General features: G+C 48.3%; 1 long non-coding RNA gene across 1 annotated transcript in view; it reads left to right on the forward strand.

Moving 5' to 3' along the window:
* Positions 1-22680, forward strand: part of LOC134929201 (uncharacterized) — a 43519-nt gene extending 20839 nt beyond the window's left edge. The window contains exon 2 of the long non-coding RNA XR_010178374.1: positions 20426-22680. This is a non-coding gene — a long non-coding RNA (uncharacterized LOC134929201). The remainder of the gene's footprint in view (positions 1-20425) is intronic.
* The last annotated feature ends 1078 nt before the right edge of the window (positions 22681-23758 follow it).

The raw sequence follows: 23758 nt of genomic DNA on the forward strand, positions 1-23758 counted from the left end.
GTGCAGGTGTAGACTCGGTACTCACCAGGCGCCGCTCGCTCTCACCTTCAGGTACCGGAACCCTCAACGGACCTGGAAATCTTCACTCGGATCCGGACACGGCGATTCCCTCTCGGAGCTGACCGACGACCGAGCTGAGGAGAGAATGGTCTACATTAAAGGGGTATCGACCCTGCTTCCGGTGGAACAGGGGATACCCCAGGGGTGGCTGCGACCTTCACCGGCTGGGTGAATGGTCATCACCGGCACAAAGCCTCAGCTACCCAGCTTTCACACACTCGCGCTTTCGCACGTAGTGTGATGAAAGGGATTCTCACGTCCGTGAGCAATCCTAACTCCGGCGCTCGGGGACAAACAAGGGACAGACGTACACGGATGCTACTCACCGTCACAAGTCTTGCACTCCGATCTTCTCCACTTACAGGTCCCTGTAAGGAGGCAAAGAGAAACAGCCGTGCAGGGCCTAACTCTACCCTAGTGTCACACCCTATACTATCTACAACTGCGGAGCCCTCAAACTAGCTCTGTGGGTGTGGTGCAACACAACTATGCACAACTTACACAACACATACACTTTGCCCTGCACAGTAACAACATATATCACACTATCGGAGTTACAACATAAAACGGTGCTGTCCCTTTTCTACCCGACTCAGAACACCCAGTAGTGGGGACCGCACAGCTCACCCACCTACCGTACTCTCAGGGTGGCCTGAGCCTAACGCCCAGTGCCACCTTTACTCACCTCGGGGAAAACACTGCTTCGCTGGGCCTGGCGCCCCCTAACTGCACACAGGCCAGAGGCCTGACTTCGCTCACGGGCCTAGCGCCCGCCTAACTTGCTGCCCGTTGGGTGACCTGGGCCTTGTGCCCAGGGTCACCTTATCTGTACTTACTGGCCAAAATACGCTAGGGCCTAGCGCCCTCTAATGTCCCAACAGGCCTATTGCCTGAACTGCCCCTCGGGCCTAATGCCAGCCTAACTGTGCCCACAGGCCGGTGGCCTGACTATTCTCATGGGCCTAGTGCCCAACATGTGCCCCCCAGGCCTAGTGCCTGCCTATCTGGTGCCGCAGGGGTTGGGTGGCTCGGGCCTAATGCCCAAACCACCTAATCAGACAAATGACCCCCAATCTCCTAACTGCGCCACAGGCCTAGTGCCTGACTTGTGCCCGCGGGCCTAATGCCCGTCCCTGGTGGTCGAGGGAGGAAGAGGGGAGGATAGCCTCACTGAGGCCTTACCTAACCCGAGGGCCTCCGACACCGTCTTCTGCCGCTGACCCGTCCTGGCCAGCGGCGTCGCCTCCGCTGCTCCGCGTCCAGCCGCCGCTGGACATCTCCTTCCTGGGGCCCGACGTCTTCCGGCCTCTTCAGCGGCCACCGGAGCTCTTCTCCCCGCGGCCGTCGTCGTCTCCTTTCTGCGGTGGCGTCTTCCTCCTTCTTCGCGCTCTTCTGCGCGCGCAACCTCTTCGGCTCCCGCCCGTGTCTTCTGTCCTCGCCGCTCTTCGGCGCGGCCTCCTTCGCTCCGTCCCGCCCGGCGTCTGACGTCAGACGCCGGGGGCGGGGCCTATGACGCGGCGAGCGCCGATTGGCTCGCCGCGTCTCTCTCCTATTGGCTGCCGCTCCGGGAGCCGCGATTGGCTCCCGGAGGGCGCCAACATTCAAATGCCCCCGCAGTCTCTGGTCCGGTGCAGGGAAAAGGGTAATCCCTGCACCGGACACCCGCCGCCGCCACACACTGACAGGCGCTGGGGACAGACAAGCTGTCCCCGCGCTGTCAGAGACATTGTCCCGCAGGGGACACAGGCGCTCTGGCTGCTGCAGCTGGAATGTGTCCTGTAAAACAGGACACATTCCCACATTTCCCCCCCCTTTTTCCTTTGTAGTCCCTACAAAGATCTCCACGGCGTCCATCGTCCGCGGGTCAGGGAATTCCAAGGTCCTTCCGGCGAGGGTGCATTCGGGGGCCCAGCCTGGACCAGCTGTGACCCCACATCCTTCCTCCTCCAGCTCCGGGTTCCTCTTACGGCCTGACCTCCATCGGCGGATCCTCTGGGGGAGTGGCATCTCCTCACGGTCGCTTGACGCTGGCCACCAAGGGGAATCTTCCTCCACGGGGACAACAGTCACCCACTCTTGGCCTCCGATATCGTCTGTGGCTTCGTCCCTGTCTTCCGGGTGTGGTATCGACCACCACCCAACAGCGGAATCCTCCGGGGCATCCGTTTCCTCCCGGGCAACAGCCACCACATGTAGAATTTCCTCGTGGGGCATCTCCAAAGGTCCTGTGTCTTCCTCTGGAACGGGTCCTCCCACGGCATCACAGTCCTGTCCCCGTACGTCGGTCCATTTCAACACTCCTGGCAGGTATTCTTGCTCCAGGACTATCTCCTCCTCTTCACGGAGGGCATTCAACTGGGAGCATGACTCCACCCGATCCTGCCAGTCACTCTCGTCGGCGCTTCCGATGCCAGAGTCGTCCTCCATCTGTTCTGGGAGGGATTCGTCGGCGGACAGCTCACCGTAGTCCGAGTCCTCCTCCGATATCTGGCCTGGGGTATTACTTTCCTCCTCAGCGTACTTCTTCACTTCCGCTGGCACCTCTGCTTCCTCAGCGTACTCCTTCGCTTCCGCTGGCATCGTTACTTCCTCAGCGTACTCCTTCGCTTCCGCTGGCATCGTTACTTCCTCAGCGTACTCCTTTGCTTCCGCTGGCATCTCTTGGTACCCAGGACACTCCTGTTCCGCACGTCCTGGTCGTGGACGGTTCCATCGCAGGGAGATTCCGGACGTCTCAGTCACTGGGTCTTCACGCTTTTCTTCGCAGCGTGGCCTCTTCACCTCCCAGTCGTCCACCTCCGCCTCATGCGGGAAAGGATTCTGCCTTACTGGGGTCACTTTCTTGGGACAGAGTAGGTCCGCGGCATCTTTCCAGGGGCACTCACTGGCCGCATGTCCTGGTCGTCGACACTTCCAACAAGGGAGGGCCACTGCCACCTTCTCCAAGACGGGTTCCTGGTCCACCTCCTTCACTGGGGAATCTTCACCCGTTGGTCCCGGCTCAGAGGAAATGGGCACCTGCGAACTAACTTCAAGCAAGGCCTTCCGCTCCATTTCCCTGGTTTCCTCCTCCCATCTCTGGGCGCGACCATCCGCAATCATCCGGTCTTCATTCCACGGACAATCGGGAAGCGCATGCCCTCTCGCCTCGCAGAGCGCACACACAGGCTCTGCAGCCACCCGGTCCCAAAGCTGCTGACGAGATTCCGTCAGCTGCTTCACCGTGGCCTCGTAGTCCGTCCTGTCTTCCGTCCATGGACATTCCAGGAGCCGATGTCGGGGATCTCCACAGCTTTCACACCGGGAATCAACCTCGTCTTCGCTCGACTCTTCGTCCCAGGGACAACTGTTGTGCTCATGCCCGTAGTTTCCGCAGAGCAAACACCAGGACTCTTTCGCTTGGCCCTTCTGACGTCTTCGGTCCACTTCCTGGACCACCTTCTTTGGGGACGTCTCTCGCCAAGTACACTCGTCGGCAAAGTGACCTGTTTGCCGACATTTCTTGCAGGGCGTCACAGCGGCCTTCTTGCGCCCCTTCTCCCGGCGCTCTTCTTTTTCCCGCTGGACCGACCGCTGCACCATCTTCAGGATGTCTGCCCCAGACACCGTCACCCAGTCGCTCTGGTCCGCACACGTCCGGGGGTGAGTCTTCTCCGGAGCCGTCCGCAGGGAGGTCTTCTTGGTGGCGTTCCACATCGTGTCCGTGATCCGGTCTCTTTTATCCTGCCGACTACGCCAAGTGTGAGAGGTGCGGTTGGACTGCGGTGCGTGAGGTGGTGCCTACTGCCGTGCAGGTGTAGACTCGGTACTTACCTGGCGCCGCTCGCTCTCACCTTCAGGTACCGGAACCCTCAACGGACCTGGAAATCTTCACTCGGATCCGGACACGGCGATTCCCTCTCGGAGCTGACCGACGACCGAGCTGAGGAGAGAATGGTCTACATTAAAGGGGGTATCGACCCTGCTTCCGGTGGAACAGGGGATACCCCAGGGGTGGCTGCGACCTTCACCGGCTGGGTGAATGGTCATCACCGGCACAAAGCCTCAGCTACCCAGCTTTCACACACTCGCGCTTTCGCACGTAGTGTGATGAAAGGGATTCTCACGTCCGTGAGCAATCCTAACTCCGGCGCTCGGGGACAAACAAGGGACAGACGTACACGGATGCTACTCACCGTCACAAGTCTTGCACTCCGATCTTCTCCACTTACAGGTCCCTGTAAGGAGGCAAAGAGAAACAGCCGTGCAGGGCCTAACTCTACCCTAGTGTCACACCCTATACTATCTACAACTGCGGAGCCCTCAAACTAGCTCTGTGGGTGTGGTGCAACACAACTATGCACAACTTACACAACACATACACTTTGCCCTGCACGGTAACAACATATATCACACTATCGGAGTTACAACATAAAACGGTGCTGTCCCTTTTCTACCCGACTCAGAACACCCAGTAGTGGGGACCGCACAGCTCACCCACCTACCGTACTCTCAGGGTGGCCTGAGCCTAACGCCCAGTGCCACCTTTACTCACCTCGGGGAAAACACTGCTTCGCTGGGCCTGGCGCCCCCTAACTGCACACAGGCCGGAGGCCTGACTTCGCCCACGGGCCTAGCGCCCGCCTAACTTGCTGCCCGTTGGGTGACCTGGGCCTTGTGCCCAGGGTCACCTTATCTGTACTTACTGGCCAAAATACGCTAGGGCCTAGCGCCCTCTAATGTCCCAACAGGCCTATTGCCTGAACTGCCCCTCGGGCCTAATGCCCGCCTAACTGTGCCCACAGGCCGGTGGCCTGACTATTCTCATGGGCCTAGTGCCCAACATGTGCCCCCCAGGCCTAGTGCCTGCCTATCTGGTGCCGCAGGGGTTGGGTGGCTCGGGCCTAATGCCCAAACCACCTAATCAGACAAATGACCCCCAATCTCCTAACTGCGCCACAGGCCTAGTGCCTGACTTGTGCCCGCGGGCCTAATGCCCGTCCCTGGTGGTCGAGGGAGGAAGAGGGGAGGATAGCCTCACTGAGGCCTTACCTAACCCGAGGGCCTCCGACACCGTCTTCTGCCGCTGACCCGTCCTGGCCAGCGGCGTCGCCTCCGCTGCTCCGCGTCCAGCCGCCGCTGGACATCTCCTTCCTGGGGCCCGACGTCTTCCGGCCTCTTCAGCGGCCACCGGAGCTCTTCTCCCCGCGGCCGTCGTCGTCTCCTTTCTGCGGCGGCGTCTTCCTCCTTCTTCGCGCTCTTCTGCGCGCGCAACCTCTTCGGCTCCCGCCCGTGTCTTCTGTCCTCGCCGCTCTTCGGCGCGGCCTCCTTCGCTCCGTCCCGCCCGGCGTCTGACGTCAGACGCCGGGGGCGGGGCCTATGACGCGGCGAGCGCCGATTGGCTCGCCGCGTCTCTCTCCTATTGGCTGCCGCTCCGGGAGCCGCGATTGGCTCCCGGAGGGCGCCAACATTCAAATGCCCCCGCAGTCTCTGGTCCGGTGCAGGGAAAAGGGTAATCCCTGCACCGGACACCCGCCGCCGCCACACACTGACAGGCGCTGGGGACAGACAAGCTGTCCCTGCGCTGTCAGAGACATTGTCCCGCAGGGGACACAGGCGCTCTGGCTGCTGCAGCTGGAATGTGTCCTGTAAAACAGGACACATTCCCACATATAAATCCAGTGATATTGCCGTATAATTCCAGTGATCCTGCCGTATAATTCCAGTGGTACTGGCGTATAAATACAGTGATCCTGCCGTATAATTACAGTGATCCTGCCGTATATGTTCAGTGGTACTACCATATAATTACAGTGATACTGCCGTATATATATATATACCCTGTTGCAAAGCGGATTACTGAGGCCATAACAACTATGCTGGTGTTAGACGTGCGTTCGGTATCTGCCATTAGTGCAGTAGGACTGCAGTGCCAACCCTAGTTTGGCCAGGTGTTTGTGCCGCACACTTGAGTCGCTTAGCTTAGTCATATAGCTACCTCATTGCCCTCTTTCACTTCTTGGCATGATGTGCTGTTTGGGTACTATTTTTTTTATGTGCCATCCTGTCTGACACTGCAATGCCACTTCTAGATGGGCCAATTGTTTGTGTCGTTTAGCTTAGTCATACAGCTACCTCATTGCACCTCTTCATCTTTGCATGATGTGCTGTTTGGGGCCTTTTTTTATATCTGCCCTCCTGTCTGACACTGCAGTGCCACTCCTAGATGGGCCAATTGTTTGTTTCGCTTAGCTTAGTCATACAGCTACCTCATTGCACCTCGTTTACATCTTTGCATGATGTGCTGTTTGGGGCCTTTTTTAAATCTGCCCTCCTGTTTGACACTGCAGTGCCATTCCTAGATGGACCAGGTGTTTGTGCCGCACACTTGTGTCCCTTAGCTTAGTCATACTGCAACCTCGGTGCACCTCTTTTTCTTCTTTGCATCATGTGCTGTTTGGGGCCTAGTTTTTTAAATCTGCCATCCTGACACTGCAGTGCCACTCCTAGATGGGCCAATTGTTTGTGTTGCTTAGCTTAATCATACAGCTACCTCATTGCACCTCATTTACATCTTTGCATGATGTGCTGTCTGGGGCCTTTTTTTATATCTGCCCTCCTGTCTGCCATTGCAGTGCCACTCCTAGATGGGCCAGGGGTTTGTGCCGCACACTTGTGTCGCTTAGCTTAGTCATACAGCAACCTTGGTGCACCTATTTTTCATCTTTGCATCATGTGCTGTTTGGGGCATGGTTTTAAAAAGTGCCACCCTGTCTGACATTGCCGTATAAGTCCAGGGGTACTGCTGTATTACTCCAGGAGTACTGCCGTATAATAGTGATGTGCACCGGACATTTTTCGGGTTTTGTGTTTTGGTTTTGGATTCGGTTCCGCAGCCGTGTTTTGGATTCGAACGCGTTTTGGCAAAACCTCCCTGAAAATTTTTTGTCGGATTCGGGTGTGTTTTGGATTCGGGTGTTTTTTTACAAAAAACCCTCAAAAACAGCTTAAATCATAGAATTTGGGAGTAATTTTGATCCCATAGTATTATTAACCTCAATAACCATAATTTACACTCATTTTCAGTCTATTCTGAACACCTCACAATATTATTTTTAGTCCTAAAATTTGCACCGAGGTCGCTGGATGGCTAAGCTAAGCGACACAAGTGACCGACACAAACACCTGGCCCATCTAGGAGTGGCACTGCAGTGTCAGGCAGGATGGCACTTCAAAAAAATTGTCCCCAAACAGCACATGATGCAAAGAAAAAAAGAGGCGCGCGAAGGTCGCTGTGTGACTAAGCTAAGCGACCCAAGTGGCCGACACAAACACCTGGCCCATCTAGGAGTGGCACTGCAGTGTCAGGCAGGATGGCACTTCAAAAAAAATAGTCCCCAAACAGCACATGATGCAAAGAAAAAAGAGGCGCACCAAGGTCGCTGTGTGACTAAGCTAAGCGACCAAAGTGGCCGACACAAACACCTGGCCCATCTAGGAGTGGCACTGCAGTGTCAGGGAGGATGGCACTTCAAAAAAATTGTCCCCAAACAGCACATGATGCAAAGAAAAAAAGAGGCGCACCAAGGTCATTGTGTGACTAAGCTAAGCGACCCAAGTGGCCGACACAAACACCTGGCCCATCTAGGAGTGGCACTGCAGTGTCAGGCAGGATGGCACTTCAAAAAAATTGTCCCCAAACAGCACATGATGCAAAGAAAAATGAAAGAAAAAAGAGGTGCAAGATGGAATTGTCCTTGGGCCCTCCCACCCACCCTTATGTTGTATAAACAGGACATGCACACTTTAACGAACCCATCATTTCAGCGACAGGGTCTGCCACACGACTGTGACTGAAATGACTGGTTGGTTTGGGCCCCCACCAAAAAAAGAAGCAATCAATCTCTCCTTGCACAAACTGGCTCTACAGAGGCAAGATGTCCACCTCATCATCATCCTCCGATTCCTCACCCCTTTCACTGTGTACATCCCCCTCCTCACAGATTATTAATTCGTCCCCACTGGAATCCACCATCTCAGGTCCCTGTGTACTTTGTGGAGGCAATTGCTGCTGATGAATGTCTCCACGGAGGAATTGATTATAATTCATTTTGATGAACATCATCTTCTCCACATTTTCTGGAAGTAACCTCGTACGCCGATTGCTGAAAAGGTGAGCGGCTGCACTAAACACTCTTTCGGAGTACTTCTCATCAGACGCTTTCAATTTCGATTTTTGGGTTTTACATGCTCTCTACTATGACACTGGGCATCGGCCTTGGCAGACGACGTTGATGGCATTTCATCGTCTCGGCCATGACTAGTGGCAGCAGCTTCAGCACGAGGTGGAAGTGGATCTTGATCTTTCCCTATTTTAACCTCCACATTTTTGTTCTCCATTTTTTCATGTGTGGAATTATATGCCAGTATCAATAGCAATGGCCTACTACTATATACTGCGCACAACTGAAATGCACCAAAGGTATGGATGGATAGTATACTTGACGACACAGAGGTAGGTACAGCAGTGGCCTACTGTACAGTACTGCTATATATTATATACTGGTGGTCAGCAAACTGTGCAAAACTGAAATGCACCACAGGTATGGATGGATAGTATACTTGACGACACAGAGGTAGGTACAGCAGTGGCCTACTGTACCGTAATGCTATATATTATATACTGGTGGTCAGCAAACTGTGCAAAAATTAAATGCACCACAGGTATGGATGGATAGTATACTTGACGACACAGAGGTAGGTACAGCAGTGGCCTACTGTACCGTACTGCTATATATTATATACTGGTGGTCAGCAAACTGTGCAAAACTGAAATGCACCACAGGTATGGATGGATAGTATACTTGACGACACAGAGGTAGGTACAGCAGTGGCCTACTGTACCTTAATGCTATATACTATATACTGGTGGCCAGCAAACTGTGCAAAACTGAAAAGCACCACAGGTATGGATGGATAGTATACTTGACGACACAGAGGTAGGTACAGCAGTGGCCTACTGTACAGTACTGCTATATATTATATACTGGTGGTCAGCAAACTGTGCAAAACTGAAATGCACCACAGGTATGGATGGATAGTATACTTGACGACACAGAGGTAGGTACAGCAGTGGCCTACTGTACCGTAATGCTATATATTATATATACTGGTGGTCAGCAAACTGTGCAAAACTGAAATGCACCACAGGTATGGATGGATAGTATACTTGACGACACAGAGGTAGGTACAGCAGTGGCCTACTGTACCGTACTGCTATATATTATATACTGGTGGTCAGCAAACTTTGCAAAACTGAAATGCACCACAGGTATGGATGGATAGTATACTTGACGACACAGAGGTAGGTACAGCAGTGGCCTACTGTACCGTACTGCTATATATTATATACTGGTGGTCAGCAAACTGTACAAAACTGAAATGCACCACAGGTATGGATGGATAGTATACTTGACGACACAGAGGTAGGTACAGCAGTGGCCTACTGTACCATAATGCTATATATTATATACTGGTGGTCAGCAAACTGTGCAAAAATGAAATGCACCACAGGTATGGATGGATAGTATACTTGACGACACAGAGGTAGGTAAAGCAGTGGCCTTCTGTACCGTACTGCTATATGTTATATATACTGGTGGTCAGCAAACTGTGCAAAACTGAAATGCACCACAGGTATGGATGGATAGTATACTTGACGACACAGAGGTAGGTAGAGCAGTGGCCTACTGTACCGTACTGCTATATATTATATATACTGGCAGTCAGCAAACTGTGCAAAACTGAAATGCACCACAGGTATGGATGGATAGTATACTTGACGACACAGAGGTAGGTAGAGCAGTGGCCTACTGTACCGTACTGCTATATATTATATATACTGGTGGTCAGCAAACTGTGCAAAACTGAAATGCACCACAGGTATGGATGGATAGTATACTTGATGACACAGAGGTAGGTAGAGCAGTGGCCTACTGTACCGTACTGCTATATATTATATATACTGGTGGTCAGCAAACTGTGCAAAACTGAAATGCACCACAGGTATGGATGGATAGTATACTTGACGACACAGAGGTAGGTACAGCAGTGGCCTACTGTACAGTACTGCTATATATTATATACTGGTGGTCAGCAAACTGTGCAAAACTGAAATGCACCACAGGTATGGATGGATAGTATACTTGACGACACAGAGGTAGGTACAGCAGTGGCCTACTGTACCGTAATGCTATATATTATATATACTGGTGGTCAGCAAACTGTGCAAAACTGAAATGCACCACAGGTATGGATGGATAGTATACTTGACGACACAGAGGTAGGTACAGCAGTGGCCTACTGTACCGTACTGCTATATATTATATACTGGTGGTCAGCAAACTTTGCAAAACTGAAATGCACCACAGGTATGGATGGATAGTATACTTGACGACACAGAGGTAGGTACAGCAGTGGCCTACTGTACCGTACTGCTATATATTATATACTGGTGGTCAGCAAACTGTACAAAACTGAAATGCACCACAGGTATGGATGGATAGTATACTTGACGACACAGAGGTAGGTACAGCAGTGGCCTACTGTACCATAATGCTATATATTATATACTGGTGGTCAGCAAACTGTGCAAAAATGAAATGCACCACAGGTATGGATGGATAGTATACTTGACGACACAGAGGTAGGTAAAGCAGTGGCCTTCTGTACCGTACTGCTATATGTTATATATACTGGTGGTCAGCAAACTGTGCAAAACTGAAATGCACCACAGGAATGGATGGATAGTATACTTGACGACACAGAGGTAGGTAGAGCAGTGGCCTACTGTACCGTACTGCTATATATTATATATACTGGCGGTCAGCAAACTGTGCAAAACTGAAATGCACCACAGGTATGGATGGATAGTATACTTGACGACACAGAGGTAGGTAGAGCAGTGGCCTACTGTACCGTACTGCTATATATTATATATACTGGTGGTCAGCAAACTGTGCAAAACTGAAATGCACCACAGGTATGGATGGATAGTATACTTGATGACACAGAGGTAGGTAGAGCAGTGGCCTACTGTACCGTACTGCTATATATTATATATACTGGTGGTCAGCAAACTGTGCAAAACTGAAATGCACCACAGGTATGGATGGATAGTATACTTGACGACACAGAGGTAGGTACAGCAGTGGCCTACTGTACCGTACTGCTATATATTATATACTGGTGGTCAGCAAACTGTACAAAGCTGAAATGCACCACAGGTATGGATGGATAGTATACTTGACGACACAGAGGTAGGTACAGCAGTGGCCTACTGTACCATAATGCTATATATTATATACTGGTGGTCAGCAAACTGTGCAAAAATGAAATGCACCACAGGTATGGATGGATAGTATACTTGACGACACAGAGGTAGGTAAAGCAGTGGCCTTCTGTACCGTACTGCTATATGTTATATATACTGGTGGTCAGCAAACTGTGCAAAACTGAAATGCACCACAGGTATGGATGGATAGTATACTTGACGACACAGAGGTAGGTAGAGCAGTGGCCTACTGTACCGTACTGCTATATATTATATATACTGGCGGTCAGCAAACTGTGCAAAACTGAAATGCACCACAGGTATGGATGGATAGTATACTTGACGACACAGAGGTAGGTAGAGCAGTGGCCTACTGTACCGTACTGCTATATATTATATATACTGGTGGTCAGCAAACTGTGCAAAACTGAAATGCACCACAGGTATGGATGGATAGTATACTTGATGACACAGAGGTAGGTAGAGCAGTGGCCTACTGTACCGTACTGCTATATATTATATATACTGGTGGTCAGCAAACTGTGCAAAACTGAAATGCACCACAGGTATGGATGGATAGTATACTTGACGACACAGAGGTAGGTAGAGCAGTGGCCTTCTGTGCCGTACTGCTATATATTATATATACTGGTGGTCAGCAAACTGTGCAAAACTGAAATGCACCACAGGTATGGATGGATAGTATACTCGACGACACAGAGGTAGGTAAAGCAGTGGCCTTCTGTACCGTACTGCTATATATTATATATACTGCTGGTCAGCAAACTGTGCAAAACTGAAATGCACCACAGGTATGGATGGGATAGTATACTTGACGACACAGAGGTAGAGCAGTGGACTACTGTACCGTACTGCTATATATTTAGTTATACTGGTGGTCAGCAAAATTCTGCACTGTCCTCCTACTATATACTACAATGCAGCACAGATATGGAGCGTTTTTCAGGCAGAGAACGTATAATACTGGTGGTCACTGGTCAGCAAAACTCTGCACTGTCCTCCTACTATATAATGCTGCTGGTCTCCAGTCCCCACAATAAAGCAATTAGCACACTGAGCACAGATATTTGCAGCACACTGAGCACAGATATGGAGCGTTTTTCAGGCAGAGAACGTAGATATTTGCACTTGCAGCACACTGAGCACAGATATTTGCAGCACACTGAGCACAGATATTTGCAGCACTCTGAGCACAGATATTTGCAGCCCACTGAACATAGAAACTGAGAGGACGCCAGCCACGTCCTCTCACGATCCTCTCCAATGCACGAGTGAAAAATGGCGGCGACGCGCGGCTCCTTATATAGAATACGAATCTCGCGAGAATCCGACCGCGGGATGATGACGTTCGGGCGCGCTCGGGTTAACCGAGCAAGGCGGGAGGATCCGAGTCTGCTCGGACCCGTGCAAAAAAGAGTGAAGTTAGGGGGGGTTGGGATCCCGAGGATCCGAACCCGCTCATCACTAATAAAAACCCTGTTGCAAAGCGGATTACTGAGGCAATAACAACTATGCTGGCATTATATGTGCATCTGGTATCTGCCATTAGTGCAGTGGGACTGCAGTGCCAACCCTAGATGGGCCAGGTGTTTGTGCCGAACACTTGTGTTGCTTAGCTTAGTCATACAGCTAACTCATTGCCCTTTTTTACTTCTTGGCATGATGTGCTGTTTGGGTACTATTTTTTTTAAGTGCCCTCCTGTCTGACACTGCAATGCCACTCCTAGATGGGCCAATTGTTTGTGTCGCTTAGCTTAGTCATACAGCTACCTCATTGCACCTCGTTTACATCTTTGCATGATGTGCTGTTTGGGGCCTATTTGTTAAATCTGCCATCCTGTCTGACACTGCAGTGCCACTCCTAGATGGGCCAGGTGTTTGTGCCGCACACTTGGGTAGCTTAGCTTAGTCATACAGGAACCTTGGTGCATCTCTTTTTCATCTTTGCATCATGTTCTGTTTGGGGCATGGTTTTTTAAAGTGCTATCCTGTCTGCCACTGCCGTATAAGTCCAGGGGTACTGCTGTATTAGTCCACCACTTGCAGAATTTTTTTTAAATGACAGGGGCGTGCAGGAGATGCTGTCAGTGGACTGAAAAATTGTGGGCTAGTTTCAACATTCAGCCACTGCATGCCATTACTAGATGGGCCAGGTGGTTGTGTCGCTTAGCTTAGTCATACAGCTACCTCATTGCACTTCTTTTTCTTCTTTGCATGATGTGCTGTTTGGGGCCTATTTTTTAAATCTGCCATCCTCCCTGACACTGCAGTGCCACTCCTAGATATGCCAGGTGTTTGTGCTGCACACTTGTGTCGCTTAGCTTAGTCATACAGCAACCTCGGTGCACCTCTTTTTCTTCTTTGCATTATGTGTTGTTTGGGGCCTATTTTTTAAATCTGCCATCCTGTCTGACACTGCAGTGCCACTCCTAGATATGCCAGGTGTTTGTGCTGCACACTTGTGTCACTTAGCTTAGTCATACAGCCACCTCGGTGCATCCTTTTGGCCTAAAAACAATATTGTGAGGTGTTCAGAATAGACTAGAAATGAGTGGAAATGAATGTTATTGAGGTTAATAATACCGTAGGATGAAAATTACCCCCAAATTCTGAGATTTTAGCTGTTTTTATGTTTTTTTCAAAAATCATCCAGATCCAAAACCAACACCAAAACACGAAAGGGTGGTTTTGGCAAAACCAAACCAAAACCAAAAGACGAGCGGGGAATTAGAATCAAAACCAAACCACAAAACACGAAAAGTGCCCACTGCACATCTCTACTTTCTGCTATCCTGGTTCTTTTATATAGAACTTAATTGCACGAAAACATCTATTCCAGGAGAGAATAAGTGTTTATTGATCATCAAGGCTATGAAATTCTGTTCTATGTAATTCCAACTAATAACTCGTCCTCCCTTTAGCTTTGCCTCGCTTGGGCAGTATTATTATCATTAGATAAAAGTTAGCCTTGAGGCTCCTTGACAAGGTTAAACATACTGTATGGGAAGAAATTTTATTTTTATTGAAGCTCATAGTAATGGAATAGTTTTTTTTCTGAAAATAATATTTTGACAGTAATATTGAAGATTGTATTTAATAGTGTTAGTGTTACCTTAAATATTCACACTGCACTCAGTGTCAGGCCTAAAAATGCGCTTGTGAAAACAAACAAAAACCCAGCATAGGTAAAGGTGTAGCCCACACTACTACTTTCATAATTTTATTTATTTTATTCTAACCTTAGGTTCCTCTTCCAGAGCCATTATCAGAAATTGCATGGCTCAAGACGAAGTATAAGAGCTCTTATTCTCTGTCTTGAGCCATGTGATTTCTGATAATAGCCCTGGGAGAAACTCTGAGCAGAGACCACTTTCTTCCCCACATTCCTGCAATACCTGAATTCAGACACCAACTTATCCCCCAATCTCTACGGGCAGACTCTCTGATACCTTGACCATGCACAGTTTCCACCAATCTAGTACCCATTGTCATTGTATACTAATATGAAAGCATTTTGCATCCATTTGAATCAACTAACTGGCATCACCCCAGGCATTAACACACAGGTGCCCACATATATAGCATCAGGACTTGGGGGGTACCAATCTTCCCATAATTGTGCCCTGCCTCTGACTCTCTACACTTTTTAAGGTTGTAGACTGCTACTAGTGACTCTGCAATGCTGTCACAGTGTGACTTTGAGGAGCAGTTGAGAGGAACCTCCTAGTCAGAATAACATAGTAACACATGATCGCACAGAGCTCGGGTTGCCATCTGTCCTATATTATACAAGATTGTCCTGTAATTAACATGGACATGCTGAGTCCTGTATTGATTTAATATGGGACATAGTTTTCCACCTTTTTAGGTCTGGTGCACTTCAAGTCTCACATAGTGGTATGATGTCAGGACCCGAAGGTGACTTTAGTGTTCTGTGTGAGGTGCAGCTCTCAGCTCCGCCTTTAAGTTCCAGAAAGACAGGGCTTTCAATCTATCATTTTGCTGGCCTGTGTACAGCATTCGTCAGCGTGACTGAGTCCCGCACAGCACGGCTAGCTACACAGCAGCAGTAGCAATGAGCAAGCTGTGCAACACTGAACGCGGACAGCAGCCAGGCTCCATCCTGTAGCTGCATTGTGGAGTACGGATGCTGGCTTGCCCCCAGCCCTTACCTCTCTGTCTTCCCTGCGGATGAACTGTTACACACACATTTGGCACTGTCCCAAGTCTGGCTGAGCATGAGTGTGAGAGCCTGAGGCTGCCTGCTGCTGATTGCAGAGAAGATAGTCTGAGAGTGAATGAGGCCTTCTGAGTCCAGTTTTACCGCAGCACAGCACTCCTTGGCAAGTTGGCATGGTCCATTCCTTTCCAATTCCTAGCCCTCTGCCTGCAGACAGTACTAGTGACATGAGACACTGGAGGCTGAAGTGACAGAGGGCAGAAGGCTGCAGTGATGGGGACAGGAAACTGGTGTGACAGGAGGGCAGGAGGTTGGAGTGACATGGGGGCAAGAGGCTGAAGTGAAAGGGAGCAGGAAGCTGGTGTGACAGGGGCAGGGGGCTGGAATGACTAGGGGCAGGTAGGTGGAATGACTAGGGGAGGAGGCTGAAGATTCAGTAAGTTAGTGACAGAAGACTGGAGTGACAGGACAGGAGGCTGAAGTGACAGCCGGCAGTAGGCTGGAGTAAAAGGCTGGTGACCTGGGGCAGGAGGCTGGGGGAGACACAGGGGGCACAAGTCTGGTTTAACCTCTGTAATGATGATATTGATTATATTCCTACACAAACAGGCATATTCTGGACCATGTGATCTCATACATGAATTGTGAATACCAACAGAAGACACTGTCTGTCCAGGGAGGATCAATTTATTCAGAGGTTCCCCGTTGCAGAGAAACCACCATATAGATAAGGTGTATTTTTATTTAGTATACACAAAATAACAGTATAGACTCTTTACATAGTCATTAAAAGTTCAGCAAATCCTGAAAAATAACATCCCATTATGAGTGGATAAGGGAGCTTAGGTCCAACTGCAGCTACCACCTCATGAGTGCTTCCTTTTATGATGAGACTCACTCATACATGGGAGAAGTTTTCCATGGATCTCCGTTGGAGTCTCCACAAACAGTGGGTGTAGATGCAGTCACAGGCAAGTGCGGTGCCAAATTAATGGGAAGCCCATTACCTGTTCTCTGTTCCAGAATTTTTTCCATACTTCTTGCAGTTTAATACCGCTCCAACACTGTACTTAACTCTTCCAACTTTTGGGGTTTGGAGTGTACCACCCAGGGTTGCAAACTCCGACCTAAGGTCCTTATGCACCGGCCAATAACTATCGTTTTGACAATCTGTGCAGCAGTGTGGACCTCCGGCTGGAGCCAACTTTGCCCCTGTCTGGGTGATTTCTTCTGAATTGGGAGCCATCAGCATTTCAAATAGGCCACCAGCCTCCAGCCTCCAGCCAATCGGCACTCGTAAACCAACAGCCAATCAGGAGTGCTGGCTCCTTATTGGCTGCCGGACAGCAAGTTCCGATTGGCTGGAGGTGGGCATCCCATTTGAATTGAATTGCCGACGGCGGCGCTATCTATAGCTCCATGGTATCACCTGGATTTCCTTCACCATGGCTACCTTGCTGCTACTCTAGTCATGGCTGCCCGGGCTACTCAGCCGGGGAAGGGGGGGGGGGCGGTGACATGGACCTCGCCCAGCCAGCACTGCCAAGCCAACAAATGTCTGTCATGTTCTAAATGTAATCTATACAGTAGTCATTAGAAAATTAAAGTAAACATCTCATTCTCAACCTTTTCTAATTAGGTATTTGTTTTTATATATACTCCAATGTATTTGAGAAGTGTTTTAGGTTCATTTCTCATGTTTGTAGTTTCAAATAATTACAACTAGAATGTAGTAAGGTTGTATTTAAAATGTTGTCAAATAATGGGTTTCTTGTTGGAACTGCTTCTCAATTAAACAAAAAATAGATAAGTTAAACACTAATTGCAAATTAATAAATTGTTTTCTGGGATGTAAGTAATACGTTATTACACTTAACGCCTAGATAATTGGTTACAGCATCCTAGAGCTTAAAAAATACACAGAAGCATAATTGGATTTTTGGTAATTTTCAACATAATCATATTGAAGCAGACCTCATTATACCGACTGCACAATTAAATGTGTATCAAATTGATCAGAAATTAGTAATTACCAGCTATTTGTCATTTAAAAGAACTTTTTATCCAAAAGCAAAAACAACTCACAAACAAAAGAAATAAATATTATTTAAAACAGTCAAAGTGTAATGTGGAAACTTGAAAAATGTGGAGAGGCAAATTGCACAGGCGGTAGCCACAATGTTTTGTATTTGTGCTTATTTTTATATCCAGTTTTTATTAGAGATGAGCCAGTCACGAAAAATGGCCAGGCGTACATCTCTAGTTTTCATTAACACCACTCCACACAACCACTTCAATTTTATGCTGGGGTGTGAATTTAACTGAAGGCCTGATTCATGTTGGAACGCAATCGCGATCCAATACGCAGTTTACCGATGGTTGATAAACTGCGCATGTGCAGCCAGTGCTGTGCTTAGCTGATTTCTGCCCATATTGGCTTATGTTAAATGCACAATACTGAGGGAATAAGGATTACCAGTATAAATAACAGCATGCTGGAATAAAATACATTACTTTGCCTGGATACTTCTTTATTGGATTTATATTGGAGCCTTATATTTTAAAATCAAAGGTCAGTGGGACAATTGCATAATAAATTAGCAAATATGACGAGATCTATATATATCTAGATAGGTCCTGGGAAGCTGGTGGTGGCGGCTTGCATCTCCGGGAAGATGGCGGGGTCCCTGTGACTTCACCAACAGGAACCTCCAATGGTGGCCGGGCAGCAGGAAGGAGGCGGGAGGTTTAATAGGAAGAGCCGGGAGAGACCCAGCGCTTGGATATCGTCGCTGCTAGCGTCACCCCTCAGGCTCCTGCTGTCTCCCAGACTGCTGTTGCTCCTTCAGTCTGTATCCCCACACAGTTTCTACAGGACCTCTGTTACCTGGTTACTGCAGTACTAGTAGTTCCATTACTAGTACCAGCACCAGTCCGGTTCATCATATCAGTACCCGCACCAGTCTGGATCATTGCACCAGTGCCTGTCCGGATCATTGTCACTGAGCCAGTACCAGCACCAGTCCGGTTCATTGTACCGGCACCAGTCTGGATCATTGCTCCAGTACCAGCACCAGTCCGGTTCATTGTACCAGAACCAGTCTGGATCATTGCCCCAGTACCAGTTCGGATCTTTGTCATAGTACCAGTACCAGCTCAGAATCTTGTTGCAAACCCAGTTATATCTGTTACCAGCCCGGAATCTTGATGCAAACCCAGTTATATCCGGTACCAGCCTGAAATCTTGTTGCAAAGCCAGGTATATCCGGTAACAGCCCGGAATCTTGTTGTGAACCCAGTTATAACCGGTACCAGCCTGGAATATTGTTGTGAACCCAGGTATATCCGTTACCAGACCGGAATCTTGTTGCGAACCCAGTTATATCCGGTACCAGCCCGGAATCTTGTTGTGAACCCAGTTATATCCGGCACCAGCCCAGATTCTTGTTGCAAACCCAGCTATATCTGGTACTAGCCCAAAATCTTGTTGTGAATCCAATTATATCCGGTAACCAATCTGATCATCGCTGTGATATCAACTACTCCCAACAATCTCACAATCTAATGTCAGAGAATGGTTAATAAATTAGACCACCCTCACCTTAAAAAGGTGTGAGCACTAGGGTGGACACTTTTACAGTTAGGTGGTGAATGAGAATTTTGATAAACCCTATGCGTTTTGTCCAAACGGACTTCTTCAGGGATAGGCAGTGTCGGACAGGGACATGAAGGGCCCACCAGGGGAATGCAGTGGTAGGGGCCCATGTTCAGGTGTGTGACCAGTCTCCAGAGGGGCTATGGCCAGCCGCCACAGAAGTTTGGCTAACCATTAGAAAGAGCATGGTCTGGACCTCTTGATAAATATATATAGCAAATACTTCTAGTTCATGCATGATTGATAATAATACTAGATTAATAACAGCAATGCACATTTTATTCCTGTACAGTATAAGGTAATATACTGTATGTATAATATATAATTCAAGTGCACAGTCTAGAACCTGATTCCTAAAAAAGGTGGGCCCCCAGGCAATGGTAGGGGCCCATGTTTAGGGGCGTGGCCAGTCTACAGAGGGGGTTTGGCCAGCCGACACAGAGGTTTGACTAACCATTAGAGATAGCATGGTCTGGGCCTCTTGATAAATACTGTTAGTGCATGCATGATTTATAATATACCAGATTAATAACAGCAGTGCACACCTTAGTCATGTACAGTATAAGGTTACATATGTATAATATTAATATATAATTTAAGTGCACAGTCTAGAACCTGATTCCTAGAGGAGGTGGGCCCCAAGGCAGTGGGGCCCATCTGTGGTTTCCCCTGTACCTCTGTGGGCCAGTCCAACTCTGGGGGTAGGTATCATCTAACACAACATAGCTTCCATGTGCTTCACAAATCGGGTGAGGCCATATGATCAAAGTGGAAAATTAAAACTAGCTTTATACTGTAAGCCTAAAATGAAGTATATATTTCTGACTCCTTCTTGGTACTGGTAATAAGAAATGTATTTTAAATGGGTCAGAGGGGATGACCACGTTAAAAATAGGAGGAGATTAGTAGTCAAATGTTTAAAATCCTTCGGGCTCAATAGTTGACCCTAGATAGTCACATAGTAGATTGGGTTGCAGCAAAAAAAACTTGCCATTACAGACTTACTGTAATATCAAATCGAACACAACTTAGGATTCCTACAGAGGGACCAAATGTGTATGTAGCTCCAAGACTGCCACTCAAAATTCTCGTTCACCACCCAACTGTAAGAGTGAGGGAGAGGGTGGTCTAAATTATCAACCATTCAATATATATATGTCACGATCCAGATAATTAGTAACCACTTCTTACCTTCCAGGTGTCTTCTGAGACTGGCCCAGCGCTCCAAGCCTGGATTCCACCTGCGCTGTCTGCATGCAGCGCGCTGTATAACTTTGCCTCAGTCTACCCTCTGAGATCCCGGCAGCGCTGTCATGGCAACTACACAGCAAATCCCTCCTGTCAAAATGAATGGCGTCTCCTGCCCTTCACGGCCTCCGCCGCCATTTCCACAGATTCCCACATGCTAAGTACTGTACAAACAGAATTTCCCTCCAGAATCAAACATGAGTGCAGCCATGTTTGGATTCATTACATGTCACTCTACAGCCTATCCGCTGCGCTTTGGACTCTGCCTGATTGCCCATCCAATACCTGCTTTCCATCTGTTATAAATATCCTGCATCAAGGCTGCCTAATCGTCAGTGCTTTGGTTGTCTAACCCAGTGATACATGTCTTTACTGTTTGTGGATGTTCCACCTTGTGCTTCCAGGTATTCCAGCTCCTGTGACCTTGCTCTACTTAAAGAGACCCCGCACCAGATACCATTCTGCGGTGCTGCCTGACTCCAGCAGTGTTCCTGCATTGTGTCCTGTGATCTGCCGTGATCCATCATCGGCTTTCAGCGTTGTTCCAGAATCACTTCCAGCTTTCAGCGGTGTTCCAGCATCACTCCCAGCTCTCATTGCTTACCAACATCGCTCTCCGTGATCCACAGTGGCTTCATCACCGGCTTCCAGCATTGCTCCAGTATTGCTTCCAGCTTCCAGCGGAGTTCCCGAGTCACTTCCAGCTCTCAGCAGTGTTCTGTATCACTTCCAGTATCGCTCTCCATCTCCTGCGGTGTTCCAGCATTGATCCGCTTTCATTTACCACACAACATCGAACCACAGTTCACCATCGATACTCACCGTCGGACTCTAACTTCAGCGGTGAGTTCAACACCTTTCCGTCTGCACCGGTTCCATCCGGCATCCCCGGCAGTTCTTCCAAGTTTCCCTTCAACCTCTGTGCACTTGTGTTAACCCCAGCTTCCAGAGTGTCATCTGCTTGGCAGTACCAGCTCGTTCCCTGATACAGTGGTTAGCTGTGGCCTACGGATTTACCAACTCTGGGTCTTGCAAAGACTTTGTCTCATCTCATCCTGCATAGCCACAGCACTCATTACCACTGCGTCCCAGGAACTATACTGTTATCTTACCCTGCACATCTACTGTTGAAGTTATCTGAATTACCAAGGTGTCTAACTATGGCCCTCATTCCGAGTTGTTCGCTCGGTATTTTTCATCGCATCGCAGTGAAAATCCGCCTAGTACGCATGCGCAATGTTCGCACTGCGACTGCGCCAAGTAACTTTACTATGAAGAAAGTATTTTTACTCACGGCTTTTTCTTCGCTCCGGCGATCGTAATGTGATTGACAGGAAATGGGTGTTACTGGGCGGAAACACGGCGTTTCAGGGGCGTGTGGCTGAAAACGCTACCGTTTCCGGGAAAAACGCAGGAGTGGCCGGAGAAACGGTGGGAGTGCCTGGGCGAACGCTGGGTGTGTTTGTGACGTCAACCAGGAACGACAAGCACTGAAATGATCGCACAGGCAGAGTAAGTCTGGAGCTACTCTGAAACTGCTAAGTAGTTAGTAATCGCATTATTGCGAATACATCGGTCGCAATTTTAAGAAGCTAAGATTCACTCCCAGTAGGCGGCGGCTTAGCGTGTGTAACTCTGCTAAATTCGCCTTGCGACCGATCAACTCGGAATGAGGGCCTATGTGTTTAATAAACAGACTTTGTTTTACATAATCTGTTGTTGTGGTCACGCCTTCGGGCAAACAGTGCTTAGACCTTCTGTATGTCCAAGAACCCCATTCAACCTCCACGGTTCACATACACGCCAGCCCCTATGTCTGAGGCTTCCCCAGGTCAGCCTCAGCCCTCATTGGTGACAATATATATATATATATATATATATATATATTCATTTTAGGCTTACAAAGCTAGTTTTAATTTTCCACATTGATCCTATGGCCTCACCCGATGGGTGAAGCACATGGAAGCTATGTTGTTTTAGAAGATACCTACCCCTGAAGAAGTCAGTTTGGACAAAACGCGTAGGGGTTTATCAAAATTCTCACTCATCACCCAACTGTAATAGTGAGGGTGGTCTAATTTATCAACCATCCTCTGACATTGGATTGTGAGCATGTGATCTTATTGTTAATTTTATAATTGTTCTATAGGAATTGTGCTTTGTCATTTACCTCTGAAACGGTAAAATAAATCGTCTGGTATCTTATATTGATTGATTTTCTCAAATTCTTTGGGTGACTTTCTTTGTTGAAAGGGTATGTTCACAGGCCCCCATTAGGGGGATCTGAAAAGGTCGAAAAATTAAGAAGACCGTTGAACACAAGCTTCAAACTTGGCATACTTCACGCATTCAGTTACATCCATATATAAGCGCACTCTGGAATCTATTGTATGTATATACAGTATATATATATATATATATATATACAGTATATATATATATATATATATATATAGGTAGGTAGGTGTCCCTGCACTCTCACTCATCACAGGCAGCTGCTGGGGTGCCAATCAAGGTCCAACCATATAAGATGGGACCCATAGTACAACATACAGTATCTCCACTATGTGGAAAAAATTGGCACTCTCCAGACTAGAGTATCAAAAATCAAAAAAGTTCACATTTATTTCAAAGTCAATCTCACAGTTTCCAGGAAGTGTCCAACGTTTCGGTCCATACCAGGACCTTTTTCAAGGTATACGGCAACACAATCAACAGGTTCAGTAGTATAGCATGAGTCAAAGTGGTGGTAGGAAACTGGAGCACCCGTTTCCTACCACCACTTTGACTATATTTCCTGAATGATATCACTAAGCTAATTGAGCATATACCAATATATATATGTTATATATATTTCCTGTCAACCTTCCAAAAAATACTGGGGGAAATTCTATTGCTTATTGCTCCAGCAGCCACTAGATGGTGCTTGACGGAGCAATTCAGTTGTTGATCCGGTCGGGCGTGAACAGCTATCAGCACCGGAAATTTCAGCATGCAGCCCTATGAGGTGGCAAGCTGAAATGAATGAAAAGTGACCCGTTTGGGTGCCCAACTGGCGCTTTTCGCATCGTGCCCAGCACTTTGGTTGGGTTGATCACTTTTACGTGGCTAAACCCGGTCTATTTGGAAGTGACTAGCACAAAATAAAAATTGAATTGCGCCCCGCGATATCCCGCCACTTTAGACGGCAGATTAGGCACGCAGCTGGTGCAATTAACAATTGAATTCCCCCCACTGGCTCAAATGTTTGTTTACTTTTGTTATCTTAAACCTTAGAAACTAA

This window comes from Pseudophryne corroboree, chromosome 5 (genome assembly GCF_028390025.1).
Source record: "Pseudophryne corroboree isolate aPseCor3 chromosome 5, aPseCor3.hap2, whole genome shotgun sequence".
In the NCBI taxonomy this organism is placed as follows: domain Eukaryota; kingdom Metazoa; phylum Chordata; class Amphibia; order Anura; family Myobatrachidae; genus Pseudophryne; species Pseudophryne corroboree.